General features: G+C 30.9%; 1 protein-coding gene across 1 annotated transcript in view; it reads right to left on the bottom strand.

Moving 5' to 3' along the window:
* Window positions 1-24578, bottom strand: part of LOC114334818 (uncharacterized) — a 905910-nt gene that overhangs the window by 779494 nt on the left and 101838 nt on the right. The window lies entirely within an intron of this gene.

Genomic DNA, 24578 nt, shown 5'->3' with positions numbered 1-24578 from the left:
CCCTGTACAATATCTATTTTCTATTACGTAAGTATCTATACATTTAACGTTTATTTATAAAACAGAATTATTTTGCAGAATGGTAAAAAACAGTAAATTGTTATTTTGATTTAACAATGTTTACATTAATAATTTGACTTATATTTGACAGTTGACAGTTATATTGTACCTACTTGCTAGTTTTAGTTCTAATAAATTTTGTTGGTTAGTTACATAAATAAATTAAGTAAAAATAAAAAAATGACTTGTTATTTGAGGAAGGTGGAAAAACCATATGTATAACATGGGAGTAAAGTGCCTTTTCCTCCCTTGAATGATTACTGCCCTCCGCTACGCGTCGGGCAGTAAACTTCATTCTCGGGAGGAAAAGTAGCACTTTCCTCCCTTGTTATACAAATAGCTATTTCTACGTCCGTGCTAAAAGAGCCACTTTCACGCAAGCATTTCGTTTCCGAAAGTTACACTTTCCCGCACGGCGTGCGGGAAAATAAATTTTACCGCACGGCGTGCGGGAAACTAAAATACTTTGTAATATGGCATTATAATATATTATAATACATGCAATAAACTAATATTTAGATATTATTTACTAATTTATTTTAAATTTATCTTGTGTTCATGTTTTAATGAAATTAGCGCGATTATTTCATTCATAGGAGATTCTGACCAATAGAAAGCTACAGAAATCTGAATTAAATCGATAATTTTTGATAATCTCCCGTCGTTAAGTATATTACGTCAGATGCCCTTCGTTGCTACGAAAAAATACATTCAGTGACATTAATGACAATTAATGTTTTAAAAATTATAAAAGTGATGACTTTCAATCGTCAAATATTTATAAAAACTGTGTGTTTAATGGTACTTACATAAATAAATTACAATAAAATTTTGGTTTTGAACAGTTTTATTCATGAAATAATCGCAACAAATTGCACTCGACCTCTGAAAGTAATATAGAATTTTTGCTCTCGTGACACTTTGACATAATTTCACTCGCCTTCGGCTCGTGAAATTAAAACTGTCAAAGTGTCACTTGGAAAAAAATCAATAATTTCAGAGCTCTTGTGCAATTACTACTGATAATTCGATGAAATAAAATTATTTTGACATAATATTTAAAAGTCAGATCAGTAGACAATTACAATGGTTTTGAATCGTCGTCATGGAAACCAATATCGTCGTCGTGGTAACCCATTATATTGAAAATTTGGTTTTGACAACCTTGTCAAAGAATTAATTTTTGTATTTTCACTTCTTAATAAAAATTGATATAACTCTATTTCTTGTGGCTTTTTCCAAACGTGCGGCCCTTTTCCACAGTTGTTTTGGATTGCTTCTATACCTGTCTATTTTGTTAAAATAGAATCGCTATGTTTTTAGCTTTAACATATTTACTACTTCATTCCTATGTCTCTTAAAAACTTGCCATTTATGTTGTTTTTCAATGACGTCAATACATTTTTTAAAATCTTTATAAACCCTGTCTTTATAAGCCCATAAAAAATGTTTAAATATGAAATTCTAGGTTATTTAAATCCCAAGAACTTAGTTTGAAAAAGATTTTTCTACAGCAAACATTGATTGAATCGTAAATGAGTATAATATCGAAAAACATTGATTTTTTCGATATAAAACTAACACTTTCGATAGCGAATAAATCGAAAACTATTAATTTTATCAAAAAAATGTATAGAACATTTTTTGCTTAAAATTAATGTTTTTATTAACTTTTGCGGTCAAAATATAATAAAAAATTTCCACCCACAAGGTGGGGTGGCAAGCACCCCCATGGTAAAAGCGCCTTTCGGCATCATATAGATTTTGATCCTTGGACTATCCACTACTTATTCTCAAATTTTTAGAAGAAAATAAAGATCGAGAGATGTTACTGAATAAATAAAATAAATATTAATATATTCCACAATATATAATACAAAATTCAGTCAATCTCTCTATTTCATCTCGGGGATTTATTATGAGTTCAGCAGAAGGTGACCCGGTTATTTCTGAGCATTAAAACAACCTATAACTACAAATATTTATTGAACATAAAAGAAAAAACAGACAATGAAGCAAAATATTAGATCAATCTCTCTATCTCATCTTAGGGATTTATTATGGGTTAGTAGAAGGTGGCCCGGATATTTCTGAGCATTAAAACAACCTATAACTACAAATATTTATTGAACATAAAAGGAAAAACAGAAAATGAAGCAAAATATTAGAAAAATATAGTGACTATTGAACTATTCAGACTATTAAATATAAAACAATGTAAGACTTAAAAACCCTAACTTATTACATACAATACAACCTGATGAATGAAATGTACCTACGTTCAGCAAGAATCAGATATATACCGTAACCATACTATATTAATATTAGTAGTACCAAATATAAAGTGAATAATTTATACCATGGAGTGTCAAATACCTACTTCTGTAAGTCTATCTGTGAAATTATATACCCTGTAATTACTCTGTTATAGCTATATCCAGGTGTACAATGAGGGTAGAGGAAGGACTTAGATTTGGACAAGAAAATGGTAGGTATAGACACACTATAGGATATAAATATGGTATATATAAAAATGGTTATGTTACTACTGTTACCGACTTATCTCTGTTCTTGCTTACGGTCTCGTGGTGGGTGTTCCTGGGGTGGTGACTCTGGTTACAACTATATACTGGTTACTAGCTACTAGGTACTAGAAGTGTTGGACGGCCACTAGTCCCCAAGGTGTGTCCTCAAGAAGTTGGCCTAACAAGGAGAGAAAATACACTGTCAGTAGGGACTATACGGGACAGTAGAAATACTAGAGGCTATAAGTTTAGTAATAGCTTTAAAGATATTTACCTGTGATGGTATGTGGCCAGAAGAGAAGTTTGGTACGACGTCTTTCATCAAATGCTGACAATGGTGGGAAAGCATGTCCCAATCTGAGGTTATGTCACCAAAACTTTTCATCCGCTCACAAATATAACATCGCCTCACAAATCCGTCATTAGCACATGCCTTTCGACGATGGTATATCGTAAAACCTTGCGATTTTATGGCGGATGAAAATGGGATATTGTAAAATTCCTAACACTTACAATAGCCCAGCACTGTCAAGACAAGAACCAAAATTGACCAAGATGGACATACTGGATGTCATCAGTCCTACCTCAATGTCATTCGATCCCCAAACGAACATCGAAGTACACCATGGTTGACTCAGTTACGCCACAAGAACCTACACAAAGACCGTAAGCCAGAAAAACACACACAGTTCTGTGTTCTCATACATTCCTAAAACAACTCAACAGACCCATTTTACAACCGAACCAACCATTTTATACTAACTACCATAGGCGTAACCAGGGAGGTTTAAAGTATTTAAATATCTTTCAGTTTAACATACATGAATAAATTGTGGAGGTTTAAAAAAAACCGTAACAAAATTTTCAAGCAAATCGATCCATTCTGTAAAAATTGCGAGCTGAAAAGCTTCGGTTCTTGGACTATACGCACTCTGCGGGCATACTATCGCTGCCTGGTGTCTTATTATTTTAATTCCCAGGGTTACTTCTTCGTATGTCGGATATTGGTCATTTGTACCAATTATATTTTTTCTTAATTCGTGTAAAAACGGTTTGATGTGACCTTTAGCACAAAAAACTGCAACACAAATTACACTATGCAGTCGACATCCACAATTTTAACCGGCAGAAATAAACAAAACAATAATGAATAGTAATAAATTTTTATTTCTGCAAAACCGCTCGATGGAACAAATAATTTATTTTATTTGTTATTTTTAATCAAACGAACCAATTGTTTTTAAATATGCTTATAAATAATAATTCATTTTATTTTCGTTTCAATAATAAATTCCAGGAAGTACACAGGTAGCAATAATTTTAAGTAGGTGCAATAAACCATTAACAAGAGATAATTTGCAAAGATAAATTAACTATACCAGGAGTGGTCTTATTTTATACCTATATATTTTTAAATAATATATAAATTAGGCATATTAAGTATATTGGGCATCATTTAGGGATCTATGGAGGAATATCACCGAGCCGCAAGTCCTTATGCATTGCCCTACTGCTCCCCCATAGCCCAACCAGACACCAGCGCATCCCAGTCTAAGCAACAGACACATTTTTGAATTTTAAACTACTGCTCAAAGGGCGATAGAGTGTGCTATGTTGGGCGTTTCATTACAAGACAAGATCCAAGAATCATAGGAATGTTTTAAATAAAAAAAAAAGTAGCGTTACTCTGTTACGCAGAAGACGCAATATTGATCGCCCAAGATGAAGATAGTCTGCAAAGATTAGTCCACAGATTTAACATAAGAGCAAAGAATTCAACATGACAATTTCATCTCAGAAAACTAAAACAATAGTAATCAGTAAAGAAGCAATCAGATGTAAAATAGAAATTGATGGTATCAGTATTGAACAAGTAATGGAAATAAAATACCTTGGAATTATATTGTCAAGCTACGGAGACCTGGACAAAGAACTGAGAAATCAAGTACAAAAAGCAAATAGACTGGCAGGATGTCTTAATAACAATATACTGTTGTAGAATTGTTTTTTTGGAAAAATTCAGAAAATAAAGTTATATCAAAGATCACGAGATCATAGATTTTCTTTACCCTGTATATGACAAAAAATTGTATAAAGTCTAATTTAGTTAATAAACAGTGCTTTTTCGGGGAAGGTGAAATCGTTAATGTGGTTTTCGTTAATGGGTTTTTTGAAAAGGATTTACAGACAATGGGTCGAAAATATCGGAAAGTGCATCAATAGGATTTTTGTAAATAATTCGTAGAAGATTTAAACGGTAAACAGATTTTATTGAGTTTAGAATGTAAGGCCTTTTGTTTGGTTCTGTGAAAAAACCGGCGGGTGTAATTTCCTCACCAAAATAATCTTTTGCCTGCGTTTATAAGGGTATGTCATAATCCCACAGGTATTTTCCTCACCAAGACCAAAATGGTTATTTCAGGTAGATTTTACTAAAAGGCATTCAATTGAATTATTTATCTACTATTAAATTACAGTAGGTACCTATAATTATAATAATTAATTAATTAATTATAGTATTTTATTTTTAGTCACAATTGGAATTTTGACAAAAATGGAATGTTTAATAGAAAGTGAAAGCGGTAAACCTTACGCGGTATTGGTATTTGAAAATTTTATTTTTTATAAAGTGAAAGTTTTAAAAAGTGAAGAAGTATTCTGGAGGATAAAACAACTTGTGCGAAATTTGATTGTCAGAAGTTAGATCGAAAAATTGTTTATAACTATTGTAAACGTAAAGCCCAAGAGAATTGAAAAACCAGCAAAAATTATACGCCAAGCACTTGCAGCTAATTTATCTGAAACAATTACTACGATTGTTGTCAGTTACATAAGAAAAAATATATAATTATCGACGAAAAATGATGCCTGGTCGACTTCCTTCCAATATTGATGAGGTTCAAGAATTTGTGACGGGGTGTGCTCAAAAAACAACCAAGAGGGAAAATTTCCTCTTTATAAACTGTGTCAAAAGTAGGATAATTGTATTTAGTTGTGAAACAAATATAAGACTTTTAGCCACATTTAATTTTATTATATGGATGGCACATTGCAATTATTCATGGGCTAATTAATGGGCATTATATTTCTTTATTGTACTGTTTACTGTCAAACAAAAAAACAGAAATTTACAACAATATTTTTTATTTGTTAAAATCATAAATTTTAAAAGCTGTCAAAATTGAGTTTAATGTTAGTAAAATTTTTGAAGATTTTGAAAAGGAATGCAATCATTGAAATGTGTCCGAACACTAAAATACATGGTTGTAAATTTCACCTACACTAAGCTTGGTACTTATAGAAATATCTTGGTCTCTTGATTTAATATCAGAATATAAAAATGATTCTGAAAGAGACAAGTGGCTCAAACATACTTTTGGCCTTACATATAAAACCAGAAGACGTATCAGATTGTTTTGTGTTTGATTTAATGTCATGCAAACCAGGAAATGAAATTTAAGATAGATATGTTAATTATTTAGTTGAAACTTATATAGACGCAAATGCCATATTCTCCCCATATTTGTGGACAGAGGCAAATTCTTTCGTTATTCGTATTACGAATGCTTGCGAATCTTTTCATTCGCATTTTAATTTATCGTTTTGTAATACGCATCCATCCATATATATTTTCTTTGAAAAAATTAAAGAATTTCAGGTAGTTACGTATGTTAAAATTTAAAGTTTGCATATTGCAAAACCAATCAAAGATTAAAATAAATAAACAAGTTAAACTGAAATTGAAAAATGTAGTTTTATTAATAAGATATAAGTATAATCAAATGACTAGAATGGATTTTGTAAAGTGTCTGTCTTATTATAGTAAATATTAAATAATAATTTATACGTCTTGCATATTATCTATATTATAAACTATTATTATAATGTAAGGAAATTAATGTCTTGTATTCGGATTTCGGATACTTTCATAATAGACATTCTTAAATTAAACCTATATTTTTATTTTATTACCTGAGTGAGTTGGTGAGGAAAATACCTACCGGATTAATAGGAACCTTTAAATTTGGTGAGGAAAATACCTGTCGGATTATATGTTTTTACTGGTTGGTGAGGAATTTACCTCCGCCCGAAAAAACGATAGTAATTTGATGTCTCTTAAAATTTTAACAAAATGGAAAGTTGGATACAAATTAAGTTGGTTTCTCAGGAAAGGAAAGTATGAATGTTTTGGGTAGAAAAAGATCAATGGAAGGGATGAGAATGTGAGTCGATGGAGGGGATTAGAATACTTAGTAGTCTTACTATTCTATATACCGATAAGATTTGTGGTGTTTAAATTCCTAGAAAACTAATAATGAAAAATATTAATTACTTATTAGGTATATTTTTTATCGGCTGATATATTTTTAAAAAGTTTGGATACGATATTCGATATTAGCATATTATAAGCAAGCGATAGCGATATTATAAGCAAGAATGTTATGTTACGATTAGAAGGCGACTATTCTCATAACCCGGACAATTAATTTCAGAAAAGTCGTCTGCTGGGAAGGAATGTACAAAATATTTTATTTTTACATTGTAATAATGACCTCTGATTACGTGTCAAATGTATCAAGTGTTCTTTAAATGGATATTTTGATTCGCTATGTATGTTTATGTTATTGTTCGTAATGCGCATAAGTCCAATTTTCAAAATTTTTGAAGTTATACTTCTTTAGGCGCGATTGAGATTGAGGGTGAATTTATATTGATCTGCGAGCATTCGCACACCGACAGTATTAGTCGTTATACGGGCTCTGATTGGGTGTTGAAATGATCTGTCAATAATAAATAATTGTTCAATATAAATAAATAAATAAATAAATAATAGCTTTATTGTCCAACAGGTATCCATTTATAGGACAATTTTACACTAATTATAAACTAAATTTTAAATTTTAAAGAAAAGAAAAAAGAAAAGATAATTACCAAGTGAATTAAGAATTCAAATGAGACTTAGCCATTCTGACAAGTTGACTTATACTACAGTTGAATATATCACAATAGTTTACCAAACAATTATAATTTTCACACATAACAAATATGGGGGAGTTTAATATCAGGTTTGTTCTGGCTTGTGTAGTTCTGAACGTGGAAACATTTCTAACAGGATAAGAAGGTACATTAAAATTTATTTGTTTGAGAATATCGGGGCAGTCAATTAAATTATGCAGCAATTTAAATAAAAATATTAGTGAAGCACAATTTCGCCTCATTTCTAATGAAACCATATCTAAACTATTACACAGCTCACTATTTATGTAACCTCTCTCTGGATATATGCCGTTAATCTTAAATGATAAATATTTCAAAAATTTACGCTGCACCTTCTCAATCAACTGAACATGTGAATTATAAAATGGAGACCAAATTATAGACGCATATTCTAATTTACAACGTACATAAGAGAAATGTAGTAATTTGACAGTTTTTATGTTAGTAATATTTCGTCTATTTCTGACTACAAATCCATATGATTTAAGTGCTTCAGAAACTTTTAAAGATATATGTTCAGTAAATGAAAGTTTACAGTCGAAAATTATGCCAAGATCTTTAATTTTATTCACATGTTCCAGTTCGCTACCATCAATAGCATAAACATTGTTTATACTATTATGTTTCCTTGAGTAACTATATAATAAAGGTAAACAAATGTATAATATATTAGTTTTATTGTTGTGAGGACAGAAACAAAAAAGTTTATAATTGTAGTGACATTTAAACAGTTTTTAAAAGCAACAGGTACGTAATAATTGTAAATGTATCATAGGTACCTACCTATTTGAACCTACCAAAATACATAGTATGTAATACTTTTATTTACATAATTTGATTACCATCAAAATTTATATAAAAATTAATATATTGTTTTCTTACTCTATGTGTTGTTGTATTTTTTCAATTCTAAATCATTTCAATTCAAAATCAAAATAATTTAATTTAATTCAAAAATGTCAAAAGCTTAATCCGTTTAGTTAGTCGATCTTCGCACATAATGACACATTGCCTCCGTGGCGAAGCGTTTAAGGCGAATGAACCCCAATATACCAACCGCGCTGATGGCTGGTTCGAATCCCAATAAAAACTTTTATTTTTTTATTTTTTTTATACATTTTATGATTGTAGGTCTATTTATTATATAATTTTATTTTCAGAAAATACGTATTTAGTTAAAAAAATTTCCGACAATTAATGTTCAGAAATCATTTGTGGCATTTTTGATGTGTTTGTGTGTGTTTTATTCTTTTATTATTTTAATTTTTGGCACTGTTTTAATAAAAATGTTTGAGAAGTAGTAAGTATAAATTAGTTTAATATTTAAATAGAATATAAATAAAAAGTATATTAATTTCGTTTAAATCATATAATAGAAGTATAACTTCTTACGTGCGTACAAAGTACACACACATTCTTTTTTGTTACAATTTTGTTTTTGTTTCTCATAGGGTATCTAAGAATATAGTCGAACTAATATACCCTAAATAATCACTTGAGAAAGGCACTTTGCCGAAACAGCTGTAGTAATAACATAGTTGTAATAAATTTTGTGGAAGTATAGAAAACAAACGTTTTTCAGTGTTTTATTGTGAGAACTAATATACTCCCTAAAACGACTCTCAGTTCTAACTGCAAGATGCAAGAGTCTCGCAGGCGTAGTCTTGTTCTTGCTCAAGTCTTGCACGGTAAGGCTTGGTCTTGGTCTTGCTAAAATTAGGCGGCCTTGGTCTTGGTCTTGCGAAAAGGCAAGAACAAGACCAAGACCGATTTTGGGCAACACTAAATGTAATGTAAAGTGTATAAATGAATGGACACTAAATAGAAAAAAAGAATGGAACAACCACATAACCAGAATGGGAGAGACACGAGTGGTCAAAATAGCAAGAGATAAATCACCAATCGGTAGAAGAAGTATCGGCCGATTGCACAAAAGATGGAGTGACAGCCTTCCATACAGGTATCAATTCGTCAATGAATAAGCAGAATTGCTTATAAAGAGAAAGAAGAAGAAGAAAAAGTAGCATACCAACTTTAAATTTTATAGATATTTTCAATCTAAATGGAGCACACTGTATATCTACATGAGTTTAACTTATAATAATCATTGCATTACAGTAATTTCTGATGTTTCCTATATATATATATATATATATATATATATATATATATATATATATATATATATATATATATGTAAACTAACAAAATTGTATATATTATTATTAATATAATTCATGTTTATTTCTAAAAGTACCATTATCATTTTTGATACACGACATTACGTTTGACACTTTTATACGTACATTTACATTTTATTTAAATATTTTTATGTAGGTAATGTAATAATATATTTTATTAGCCGTTTTCCATTTTCCTATATTCTAACGCAAAGTAGATAAAACGCGCCCTGATTTATAGTAAAAACAAAATTTATTATTTTCATTATTTTTATGCTAATCGCAATGGGCCGGCTATAACTTGGCACTGCACGCTGCTGATTTATGTCCCCCTGTTTATGGCGCCAACTTTTGCCTCAAAGTTAGGATCTTTATAAAACTTAAACGGAGTCGTTATCACGGCCAGAAATTCGTCAATTAAAACTGCCATTTACCTTAACGACGTTATATTAACAATGAAATCAATAAAAGTTTTAGCAATTATTTCCTCCAGTAATCTCTTTGCAATGAATTATTGCGAATCTATCTTAAGTGTCAGTACAGATCCATTAGGAACAGAGGATCTTTACTTTTGTATCCATTGTGACGATAATACCTATACTCTTATCGTCTATAGCAAGTTATACATTATCTCATTTTCTGTGTGTTGATAGGAGGATAACTAACCATCTGAATAACTGCGCTGAACGTATTACGAAGCCTTCCGAACCCCGTCGATTTGGAGAGCTGAGCAAAAGCGACAGATCCCTGTCCTACCCAACGACTATGTGTGCTGAACGTAGTTATCACTATCCCGCTATCTGACCCATCTAGTAAAAACAAAATTTATTATATTCATTATTTTTATGCTAATCGCAATGGGTTGGCTATAACTTGGCACTGCACGCTGCTGATTTATGGCCCCCTGTTTATGGCGCCAACTTTTGCCTCAAAGTTAGGATCTTTATAAAACTTAAACGGAGTCGTTATCACGGCCAGAAATTCGTCAATTAAAACTGCCATTTACCTTAACGACGTTATATTAACACTGAAATCAATAAAATTTTTAGCAATTCTTTCCTCCAGTAATCTCTTTGCAATGAATTATTGCGAATCTATCTTAAGTATCAGTACAGATACATTAGGAACCGGGGATCTTTACTTTTGTATCGATTGTTACGATAATAATACTCTTATTGTCTAGAGCACATTATCCATTGGTTCATTCTCTGTGTGTTAAACGGAGGATAATTAACAATCAGAATAGATGTGCTTAACGTATTCTGAAGTCTTCCGAATCCTGTCGATTTGGTGAGTTGAGCAAAATCGCGATTTTCAATATCAGTTTGTAAATACATTATCATAATATGATTTACGCTGAAGTGGTAGAATTTACTGTGTCACCTAAAATGCTTGTGACCCAGTTCTCCTTACTTTGCTAGTATGTTATTTTGTAACCAAACAATATCGTTTCAAATGTACAGCTGGTTCCTAAAAAAATCTGATACGACTCTTAGTAAGATTTGATCATTTTGAGCAGTGTATTTGATTGGTATGACATTATATTATGTTTATTATGACAGACCCATAATAAAATAAATAAACAAACAACTGATTACATAATATGTTAATTCAAAGGTCTAAATTTTGATATTATTTTGAATTCTTGCAGTTTTCGCATCTTCAAATGGATTCTGTTTTAATCTCTCCAAAAGCGTACGATCTTCATGAGCGGTAGATATTTTTGATGTTCCAGAACCTTGCTTTCTTTCGAGAGTTTCTTGTTCTCTCCTTTTTTTATTAATATTAAAAACTGTTGTTCTGCTTACGTTAAAATGGTTCTTTACGGCAGATACCCAAGTAGCACCGAACGGGTTTATTAAGTCTTTTAAGGATGCTTTAAAACTGTAGAATAAAACTAAAATTACAACCATTTGGTTTTTAAGTAAACCTTAAGGTTGCAATAAAACCGCTTTCAGCATAAAAGGGCCCACTCTGAAAGAGGTCAATAAAACCAAAAATAAAAACCATTTTAAAACTTTGTTTTCTTAAAAAACTTAAAAAGGTTTCTTAAATGGAGACTTTTAAAGACGATTTACCATATTAAATGATTATTTAAACCCATATACTCCATATAGGCCAACAAATTTTTACATGTGTTATGATAGGTACATACGCATTTGTAATCATAAAATAATAAAAAGTACTTGGTTATTTCGGACTGTCAAGGTAGAAAAACACTTGGGCACCCAAATTTATTGATAATGTTAACAAAAAGAGGTCTAAATAACTCACGCGCTCTAAAATTTCTGACTTTTGGCGATTAAAGAATAAAAATAATAAAACAATTTATATCCAAAAAATATTAATTTGAAGGAAAATTAATTTTATCTACAATTTTAATGTTTAAATGTTATAATAAATCGAATTTATGTCTTGAAGTCGCTTATTTATAATTTTTATGTAAGCCTTATATTGCAATCTATCATGGCTTTCAGCATCTCCAGAAAGCAATATGGCCGAAATCCAAATAAAACTATTTGGTCTATCGACAGAGAATTTTTAAGATCAAATGGTTTTATTTTCTACCTTGCCAAGAGCATATATCCTACATAAAAGCAAAGTTTCCTTGGAATTAAAACCGTTTAGTTTTAATGCTGCTGTCAATAATGCCACTCGGTTTAAATGTGAATCTAACCTAAAATCGAGGCGTCGCGTCGTAGTGCTGTGTGTGTTGTATTTTTCTTTTAAAATAACCAGTTCGTTTATATTTTAAGTACTTGCAACATATTTCTTGCATGCTAACTGTAATTCCACTTTTTACAACACACTACACCATTGTTTCGCTCTAAAACAAATGGCCGACCATTTTGGACATGAAAGAAGAGGGGATGGGTTTAGTTTGTGTTTCTAATGAGAAGTATAGTTTAGTCTATACGATAACCAAATTAATTCAGTTAAGAGCGTTTTATTTTAATATAGCCTACTAATTGCTTTTAAGAAAGCAACTTTAAAGACAACTAAAAAATAGTTTTAGGCATATGTTTTACTGACATAATTGTCTTGAGATCAAGTAGTTTTAATAATAGGTTTTATTAGTCATATTAGGAGAATCTTTAAAGCTGCTTTAAAACTAAAAAGCAGCAAACAAGAATCTAATAAAAACAAACAGTCCGGAAGTTCTTTATAAAACTGATTAGTTTTAAAGTGAACTGAGAATAAACCATTTTAAAACTACAATAAGACAAATTATATATTAAGACTAATTAGTCTTATTTGATACTCTTATTAGATACTTTAAAACTAGTGACAAATGCTTAACAGTTTTAAAGTTCTGGCAGTATATCTACAAGGTAACTTTAAAACTATTATCTTCTTATTTACCATAATAAAATCTTTATAAACCTAAAATAAAACTAAAATGTTTTTATTGTGCTACTTGGGTAGTGACCAACCATCTTTTAATTTCGTTACAATTCTTGCTTTTAGTTCTTTGCTAGCATGTGGAGCCATTTTTTGAGTTTGAACAGAATAAGTTATCTGACAAATTTTAAGATTTGACAGTGACAATGTAAATAATAAGTATTTATCCTTCAAAATACATTGCTCAATTTTCTACAAGATACGCTTTAAGAGTCGTATCAGTTTTTTTAGGAACCAGCTGTACATCTCTTAATCTTTTTTAGTTAATTCTTTTTTGAAGAAAGGATTTTTGGAAGTTTTTGAATACTAAGTTAAATCCTGTTACATGGCCAAGCTTTTTGATAGTCAAAACCATTTTTCAAAATTTGAAATTTTTTGCGGAAAAGCGAAAGAAAAGAATCAATAATGGGAAGTAACAGGCTCTTGTTTTTCTCTATAAATCAACGTAGGTAATACTACTAAAGTCCAACAACATTAGAACACATCATATAAATAATAAATTCAAGAAAAAGTGCCTGAACTATCCGTTACCGGTCAAAATCCTCGTTCGAGCCCGCTGAAATGGATCGTTTCACAAAAAGTAACATTTTAGTAACAGCTCTCCAATCGTTTTATCGAATTAAGTTTAAAACTAACTAAAGGTATCTGCTTTCAACCGGAAAACATTTTGTTGAAATAACAAGAAATCTCTTTAGCCCGTTCTTCGAAGGAAAATAAAAGGAACGATTCGGTCCAAACTAACATTTTTCTGATATTTCTGTTTGAACTTATCATTTTTGTTTTGTCTATTTATATTGATGATGTGAAGGGATTTGTTCATTACAGAAGCCTTCGTCTGTTTTTTTGCGTCAGTCAATAGAATTAAATAATGTGAAAAATTCAACAACTAAAAATTAACAGAAAACTAAAAAAATAATATAAAATAATACGTAAGGAAAATAATTTAATCAGTTTAATGCTTTCTGATTAACTTTATAACTTTTTATACAGGGTGTCCCGAAAAGATTGGTCATAAATTATACCACAGATTCTGGGGTCAAAAATAGGTTGATTGAACCTCACTTACCTATATACAATAGTGCACACACAAAAAGTTACAGCCCTTTGAAATTACAAAATGAAAATCGATTTTTTTTCATATATCGAAAACTCTTAGAGATTTTCTATTGAAAATGGACATGTGGCATTTTTATGGCAGCAACATTTAAAAGAAAATAAACTGAAATTTGTGCATCCCATACAAATTTTATGGGGGTTTTGTTCCTTTTAACCCCCCCAAACTTTTGTGTACGTTCCAATTAAATTATTATTGTGGCACCGTTACTTAAACACAATATTTTTAAAACTTTTTGCTTCTTAGTACTTTTTCGATAAGCCAGTGTTTATCGAGATATTTTGAATATTTGACGAATCAACCACATATTTGTATATGGTTAAGTACGATTATTGTAGAGATCTGTTAATAATCTGAAAATTTATTTATAATTTACATTTTTAGGTATACATATTTTGAAAAAGAAGCTACATCTCGATAAAAGGTGACTTATGAAAAAAAGAATAAGAAGCATAAGTTTTAAAAACACTGTGTTTAAACTAATGGTACCACAATAATAGATTAATTGGAACGTACATAAACATTTGGGGGGGTTTAAAGGAACAAAACCCCCATAAAATTTTTACGTAAATATATTGAAAAAGAATCTCGATAAAAACTGGCTTATCGAAAAAATACTAGGAGGCAAAAAAGTTTTAAAAACGTTGTGTTTAACTAATGGTACCACAATAATGAATTAACTGGAACGTACACAAATGTTCGGGTGGGTTTAAGGGAACAAAATCCCCATAAATTTTTTATGGGATGGACAAATTTCACTATAATTTTGTGTTAAGATGTTCCTGCCATAAGAATGATACATGTACATTTTCAATAAAAAATCTACAATAGTTTTCGATATATTGAAAAAAATCGATTTTCATTTTGTAATTTCAAAGGGCTGCAACTTTTTTTATGAGCACATTTGTACCAAGGTAAGTTAGGTCCAATCGAATTATTTTTGACCCCAGAATGTGTGGTATAATTTATGACCAATCTTTTCGGGACACCCTGTATAACTTTTTCAAGATATACTAAGTAACACTGGCATCACAACAAACACCAATTGAGAATCTGGACCTCCACTTACAGTCGAAGAAGTAAAGTATGCCATCAAAAGTAAATAAATGTAAATTGTGATATAAACGTATGCTTTATAGATTACCAGAAAGAATTTGACCGAGTAAAACATGACAAATTAATAACTCTAATACAAGAAATTGGAATTGACAACAAAGATCTGAGAATTATCAGAAACATTTATTACAATCAAACGGCCAAAATCAAATTAGAAGAGCAGTTAACTGATACAATTACAATAGAACGAGGAGTACGACAGGGCTGTATTTTATTTCCACTATTATTCAATATTTACTCTGAATGGGTATTTAAGGAAGCTTTAGACGGTTGTGCGAAGGGAGTATTAATAAATGGTGGATGGTTAAATAACATTAGATATGCAGATGACACTATAGTTTTTGCCGATAATCTGAATGATTTACAGATATTAACAAATCGTATAACAGAATTCAGCAACAGATACGGACTAGCTCTAAACATACAGAAGGCAAAATTTATGACAATTAGTAAAAAACCAATAATAAACGCTCAACTTAAAATCAACCAACAGAATATCGAAAGAGTTGAGCAATATACATATCTGGGCACGAATTTAAATAGCCAATGGGACCGCTTAACAGAAATTAAACAGCGAATAATAAAAGCGAAAGCAGCATACGTTAGAATGAGACCCAATTTCAACAGTCGAGACATATCATTAAAAACAAAATACCGTCTGTTGAAATGCTACATATTCACAGTTCTGCTCTACGGAATGGAAGCATGGACACTAACTGTTGCATCTATGAATCGGCTCGAAGCTTTCGAAATGTGGTGTTATAGGCGCATCTTACGTATATCCTGGGTTGACCGAATTACTAATGTGTAAGTCCTGCGTAGAATGGGGAAAGAGTGTAAAATTCTCATAACCATCAAAACAAAAAAATTAGAATATCTAGGATATGTAATGAGAAATCAAGAACGTTACGGCCTTCTCCAACTGATTCTCCAAGGGAAGGTAAATGGTAAAAGTGGACCGGGAAGAAGACGCATTTCCTGGCTTCAAAATTTACGAAAGTGGTATAACACGACCACCACTGAGCTGTTCCGTGTTGCGGTAAACAAAGTCAAGATAGCCATGATGATCGCCAACATCTAGAACGGATAGGCACTTTAAAAAGAAGATTAACTTTATACTTGTTCTCTTATTTGGTACAAAAAATATACAACGACGACGGTTTTCTAACGCGCAAATAATTGCCCATACAATAAACATAGAAACTCTTCGTTAATTCGGCAAGTAGAGAATTAACAGATGACCAAGTAGAGAGATGGAAATAGCATTTTCAGGAGATGCTAGGCACGATCAGGGATAACGCAGATGAAATTGTTGAAAACCTGCAGAATATAGAGAATAGACTTTGCAAAACGGAGATAATAACAGCTATCAAATCTCTAAGAAATAACAGGTCCCTGGGAATCGATAACATTGCTGCCAAAATACTTAAAACTGATCCGCATTAAACTGCTGAAGCTTTGCTCTCCGTAATCCGAGAGGTATGAGGAAACAAACCGCATTCCAGCGGGCTGGAAAAAAGGTAACATTAAACTTCCAAAAAAAGGCAACTTTACAAGGTGCAAAAATAGGGAAATTGCATAACATTTTAAATTCGAAAAAAATATAAATTACAACAAATCATAATTTAAAACATATATCAAAGATAAAAAAGTTTTGTTTGTCTTTCGTTTGGCCCCTAAAGGCAATTAAAAATTCAAATTATACCAGCCAGCCCAAAACGCGTCGTGACGTCATCGGGTTATGTGTTTACATTCTACACCAAGAAAGTAAACAAAATTGTATATAATTTTAAATTAGACATTATAAACGTCAGTAGAAAATACAGTTATGTGACGTTACAAGTGTTTTTGATCGTTTGAACTATTCATAGAAAACCTGTACTTTTACAAAATGGTTTTATTTTCCACAGTAAACCTTCTTTCCTTTCCTTCAAAAACTGTATCAAACTCCAATCTCAACAAACTGGTATAGATTATTACAATGACATACGATAAATGTCATTAGAATATAAATATTCTTCCTTTATTGTGCGACGACGAGCTGGCCAAATACCCAAGTAGGTGGAGACCAATAAACTAAAGAAGAAGAAGGATATACCTAAATATAACCATAAACGGAACCATATAGTTAAACTATGAGACGTCACAAGTCGTTTGAACTATTTTAAAGTACAGAAGACTTTAAATTTGTACTTCTAATTTATTATGAGTTTGTGAAGCGTGAAATTTTAGAAATCTCATTTTTATACAAAACTGAACATTATTATGTAATAAAAAAAAGAATGTGTGTGTACTTTGTACGCACGTAAGAAGTTATACTTCTATTACATATTATGTGATTTTAACGAAATTGATATAATGTACTTTAAACAGTTTATTTATATTTTATTTAAATATTAAGCTAATTTTAATACTTAGGTACTACTTTCCAAAAATTTTTATTAAGACAATACCAAAAATTTTAAAAAATAAAATAATAAAACGCACACAAACACATTGAAAAATTCCACAAAGAAAAAATGATTTCTGAACGATAATAATTGTTGGCAAAAATTTTAAATACGCATTTTCTGAAAAAAAAATTATATAACAAATATACTTACAATCATAAAATGTATAAAAAAAATAAAAAAATAAAAACTTGTATCGGGATTCGAACCCGCGAATTTGGGGGCGCTTTGATTCATAATCGAAGCCTACACTCACTCATCCAATTACACATTATTTGTCATGTGGAAAAATAGGGCAACTGAACGTTTTACTGTTTGACAGTTGTTTTGAATTTAATCAAATTATGTAGTTTGATTTTTGTGGAAGAAAATATTAAAATATAACAAAACAGTAAGAAAACAATATATTAGATGAAGATTGGTAGAACTTTTGTTGGTAATCAAATTAAATATGTAAATCAAAGCATTACATACCTACTAGATAAATAAATCTACGCCAAAAATCATAATTTAAAAATAAAAATCGAACCTAATTTCGGATTTCTCTCTAAAATCTCCATTCTTGAGAAAATAAATTTATTCCAACCTAATCCAAATGTATAATTACAATATGATTATAATAAAAACTACTTACCAAATTAGAATGAGTTTTCCTTGTCCAAAATAGTCCAAAAGTCCAAAAATATATATATGAAAACTATTTAAAAAGGCAGTATAACTATTAACTAACTTTTGTTTGTTGTTTCTCTTCCCACAAATTTCAAAACGCAATAACCATAAATAATCAAACCACAGCTGTGTCACAGCCGCCATATTGAATAATTTTTGACATGTCATTTGAACATCCAATCAGAACAAAGTTATAATGCGACTGCGCCCAGATTGAAGGTTTTAATCATATTAAAATTCACCCTCATATCGCGCCTAAAAAGTACAACTTCAAAAAATGTGCAAGTTCCCTACTAGGAGAGGAATAACCTTGCTTACCGCCATAAATAAAATTTTCACGACCATCATACTTGAAAGATTAAAAACAAGGTTGAATTTCGAGCTAATCAAGCAGGCTTTAGACAAGAATCATCTTGCATAGACCACATTAATTAAAGATTAAAAAACAAGGCTGAATTTCGAGAATCCCCTTGCATAGACTACATTAATACTGTGAGAGTAACATGGAACAATCGGTTGAATGGAGCACACCCCTATACATGCTTTTTGTTGATTTTGAACGTGCCTTTGACAGCTTATTTTGACAAAATATTTTGTATTTTGACAACGACACCCGACTTGGGCGTCGAAACGTTAATAAAATCATTTTTTTGGTAAAATTGTGGCTTATTTCCCATTGAAAAATAGTTGATTATAAAAATGCCACAAAGAAATAGCTTTAGAACAACAATATTATACCGGGTGTCTACTTATATTTTCCCCCATTTTAGCTGCCTATAACTTCTAAACGGCTTAAGATAGAAAAATGAGGTTTTCGCTGAAATGTTTTATTTTAGTAAAAGTTTTGTCTGAATGTATTGAATTTTTTATATCACTTTCAAATACGAAAAAAAAAATGGCCGATTTTTGGAAAAAAACGTTGTTGATTTTTTTTAATGGGACACCCAGTATATTTGTTTGTAAATTGAAAGAAAGGTCATTCACCTATCCAGCGATATAAAGTTTTTCAAAATCGGTTGTCAAATCACTGAGTAATTCATTTTTCAAATGAGCGGTGCAACGTGGATATCACATACAGTCGGAAAAATGAAAGAATACCCATGAATGAACATATAAAACACGCTGTATTTTCCTGTTATCGTGTCACAAAGAAAATTGTCCAGTGCAAATACATGTTACAATAATTATTACATGTACTTGCGCTGGCCAATTTTTTGTGTGACACGGTGACAGGAAAATACAGTGTGTTTTATATGTTCGTTCATGGGTATTCTTTCATTTTTCCTACTGTACCTAAATAATATAACTAAGCAAAATGATACTATGTTATGTGATTTCCACATTGCATCTCTCATTTTAAAAATTATTTTTTCAGTCATTTGACAACCGATTTTAAAAATTTTTATATCGTTGGATAGCTAAATGAGCGTTTTTTCAAGCTACAAAAAAATATACTGGGTGTTTTAATAAAAAAAGTCAACAACGTTTTTTTTCAAAAATCCGCCATTTTTTATTTAAAAGCGATATAAAAAATGGTCATTTACCTAAAAACTTGAAAAAACGGTCATTTACCTATCCAAAGATATAAATTTTTTTAAAATCGGTTGTCAAATGACTGAGCAATTAATTTTTAAAATGAGAGATGCAATGTGGAAATCACATAACATAATATCAATTTGCTTAGTTATGTTATGTAGGTATGTGAAATCCACGTTGCACCTCTCATTTTAAAAATTAATTACTCAGTGATTTGACAACCGATTTTGAAAAACTTTATATCGTTGGATAGATTAATGACCTTTCTTTCAATTTACAAAAAAATATACTGGTGTTCTACTAAAAAAAAAGTCAACAACGTTTTTTTCAAAAATCCGCCATTTTTCTTTTCGAATTTGAAAGCGATTAAAAAATTCAATCCATTCAGACAAAACTTTTGCTAAAATAAAACATTTCAGCGAAAACCGCATATTTCTATCTTGAGCCGTTTAGAAGTTATAGGCAGTTAAAATGGGGGAAAATATAAGTGGACACCCGGTATATTGTAATATAATATCGTATATTTTTAGTGTATTACATATATATAGAAAAATATTATTTTATTGTCGGAACGTTGATAAACCCCGAAGAATAGTTCACAAAAAGAAAAAGCTTTATAGGTTGATTTCAAAAGAGTGTTCACAGACAATTATGGACTAGACAAGTCTCCTTGTCAGTCCTGGTTTTTGCTCAACTGACTAGTATAGAGCTACATCGTGAAATTGACGCGTCTCTAGCAGCCTTCATCATCAATTTCTGTGAAGGGTTTTGATGGCCATTTTGGCTGTCACCGGTTCGGCTCGGCAAACCTCTCTTTTATGAGAAATTTTATTAAAAAAGTCATTTTGAGAGACGAAGGTGAATTCGCGCGTTTTTTGCTGTTGCTCTCTCAGAGAAAAGATACTTTGAGTTAGTCTAGGCGCCACTGTAGGGATAGCAACGATGTATGGATACATTAAATATATCGATATAGTTTAAAATTTTATTTTTATATCGATATTTAACTTTCGATATATCGGAACATATATCGATATATAAATAATATCGTTACATTTTTTAAATGCTCAGTATACTACATATTATACTAAAGCAATATATCTACATACACTAGATGTTTCGACCAGTCTTATCTAAAAATTATTAAAATATTTATACCCTAAAATGTTTTGCAAAATTTTAGGTATAATACATTTTTTCACGGTTTTTGCTGTAAATTTTAAAGAGCCGTTTGGATTGACATGAAATTTGGCATACGCATAGCTAACATGTCAAAGAAAAAAAGTGATATGGTGCCGATGTGTGCTTTTGCCCTAGGGGTGAGTTTCACCCCATCTCGGGGGTGAAAAATTATATGTCCAAGATAAGTCCCGAAATGGATAAACTGACTAATTTTAAGCAACTTTTGTTCTATAGAGTTTTTTCGCCAACTCAATACTTTTCGGGTTATTTGCAAGTGAATATAACATATTATGTTCATTTTTCAACAAAATAACCACGTTTTTAGACGGGTTTTTGCAAATAACTCAAATAGTACGTATTTTGTCGAAAAAACATTTATAGCAAAACTATAGCTTGTAAAAAATTTAAAAAAATGATGTATATATCACGTTTCTGTACCTAGTAGAAGCAGAGTTATAGCTAATTAAAGATAGGTTCATATTCGACAAATTTCAAATGGAATACTTTAACGTGAAATAACCAAAAATAAAGCACATTTCGGGGAAAACTCATTACAACTTATTTAAAGTGTTTAAAAAAGCTTCATTTTTGTTTTATAAAAAAAATTTTCTAGCATCAAAAGTAAACAGGTTACGCTCAAAATAAAGTTAGTCCCTTTCTTTTGGTAAAAAAATCGGGAAAATTACCCCCTAATTAGTATCTCAAATGAACTTAATCGTTACGACTTCACAAGTTTCTTGACCCGTGTATGTATTGTTTATATGATCTGTAAGTTTCATCGGTTTAAAGTCCTTATTTTTGAAAGGGCTGTAGTTAAAAGGGGTTGAACGAATCACTGATCACGAATGTAGGCAAATTTAGAAACACCAAATCTCAATCAATTTTTGTCTAACAGAAAAACAAAAAAATACATGATATTCAGCAAAGCAATGCTGACTTTTTTGTTTTTCGAGATTTTTGGTATCTCTAACAATTTTTAAGTTATTTTGAAAAAAAAACATATTTTTCAAAATTAAAATTTTTAAAAATTTTACTTTAAAACCAAATTTTTTCAAAAATAAGCACTTTGAATCGATGAAACTTACAGATCATATAAACACAATATAAGTAAAATAATTTGTGGAGCGGTAAGGATTAATTTCATTTAAGTTGCTAATTAGGGGGTGGTCTTCCCGATTTTTTTTGCCAAAACAAAAGCGACCAACTTTATTTTGAGTGTAACTTGCTAAAATTTAATTCTAGAAACTTTTTATAAAAACAAAAATAAATCTTTTTTAAAACACTTTAAAAAAGTTATAATGGGTTTTTTGGATATTTCACTTCGAAGTATTCTATTTGAAATTTGGTGAATATGAATCTATTTTTCATTGGCTATAACTCTGGTTTTACGAGGTCCAGAGACCTAACGCGTACACCATTTTTTTACTTTTTTACAGGCTATATTTTTGCTTAGAACATTTTTTCCACAAAATACTTACTTTTTGAGTTATTTGCGAAAAACCGTCTAAAAATGTAGTTATTTTGTTGAAAAATGAACATATTCACTCGCAAATAACTCGAAAAGTGTTGACTTGGCGAAAAAGCTCTATAGAACAAAAGTTACTTAAAATTAGTCAGTTTATCGATTTCCGGACTTATTTTACACTTATATTTTTTCACCCCCAAGAGGGGGTGAAAGTCACCCCAAGGGCAAAAGCACACATTGGCACAATATCACTTTTTTTCTTTGACATGTAAGCTATGCGTATGCCAAATTTCATGTCAATCCAAGCAGTTCTTTAAAATTTAGAGCAAAAACCGTGAGAGAATGGACTACTTAGTAACTAAAAAGTTTAAAAGTTAGGCTGTTTCATATTACACCCAAATATAGATAAAAAATTATACTACTCGTACAAAGGGTACTTCCTTACAGTAATTTCTTAGTTATTGATTGAGAAATTATTCTACTGAATAATATGGTCTTTCACATAGATAGGCTTTTGTCATTTTACGGAATTTGGAGAAAGATGTTGCAGATTTAAGTTGTAGAGGAAGATGGTTGTATAGTTTTTTTGCGAAATATGTAAATTTTTTTACTCAGAGGTTGGGTTGGTAAATAAGGTAAATAAGGTCAAAGGTAAAATTTCTCGTGAAATAGTCATGATTCGGTCTTGCTGGAAAGACATGTAGATGTTTACGAATTAAGTAAACAGTTTCTAAAATAATATATAAAGAAGGAAGAGTTAAAATCCTGTGATCTCTGAAGTAGCTTCTGCAATGTATTATTCTTCTGAGGCCAAACATATATCGTATTGCTCTTTTTTGTCATTTGAAAATATCATCGGATTGGGCAGCTGTACCAGAACCCCAAAAAGGAAGACCATATCGAAGATATGCGACTAGAACAAAGAAAAATATGTCATTTTGGGAAGATGCTAAATTGAGTTCCTTCGAAACAGATCTTACAGCATAGCAAGCTGAAGATAATTTCTTCCTTAACAAATCGATATGAAGGGACCATTTAAGGTTGCTGTCTAAAAAAATACGAAGAAATTTTACAGAATCAACGGTACTGATCTGGCTGTTATTAAGAGGTAAGGGTTGAAGAGCTCCTTTATAAGATAATGCTACTGTTTAAGTAAGTAGATCAGAAGTTATAGTAGCATGAAGAGTTGCAATATTTGAGTTGCTCCAAGTGACACTGGTATCATCAGAAAAAAGGAAAAATTTTTCCATCGATTTATTCGAAAGATAAGGAAAAATAGAGGACCCAGTACTGAACCTTGAGGTACCCCACATACAATGTTTTTGAGACTATAGTCTGTATCATTTGCTCTATCCAGTCGTTTCCTATCATCCAGTTAAGATTGGAACCAATTCAAAGAAATACCTCGAATTCCATAGAAATTTAGTTTTTTTATCAAAAAAAGCTTTGGCGTAGTCACAAAAAACGGTGGCAGTGTGAAGATTATTGTTCAGTGCTTGGTAAACGCCATGTAGTACAGAAAACATGGCATCAGTGGTACATTTATTATTTAAAAATTTGTTAAAATTCGAAGCCAAAAAGTCATAAAGAAAAACTGGGGTGTATCCATCAGAATTGAAAACGGTGACCTGGTTGGCGCCTGGACTATATTGCTCTCTCCAAGAAAAGGGATACTTTGAGCATATGGCTAAACGTGGAGGTATCTGTGCGGGGAGATCTTTTATGCGTTTGGGAGAATATCGGCATTGAATGAGGAGTTTTAGATTAGTCGGTGGTGGTGGATACCCCTCTCCAGATTTATTTAATACTCGTCTTTTCGTCAGGCGAGACAGTGTGAAAATATAAAAAGGCGAATGGTATATAAAATGTTTATTAAAATGAAAC

This window comes from Diabrotica virgifera, chromosome 9 (assembly GCF_917563875.1).
Source record: "Diabrotica virgifera virgifera chromosome 9, PGI_DIABVI_V3a".
Lineage (NCBI taxonomy): Eukaryota > Metazoa > Arthropoda > Insecta > Coleoptera > Chrysomelidae > Diabrotica > Diabrotica virgifera.
This window is presented reverse-complemented; position numbering and strand designations above follow the sequence as displayed.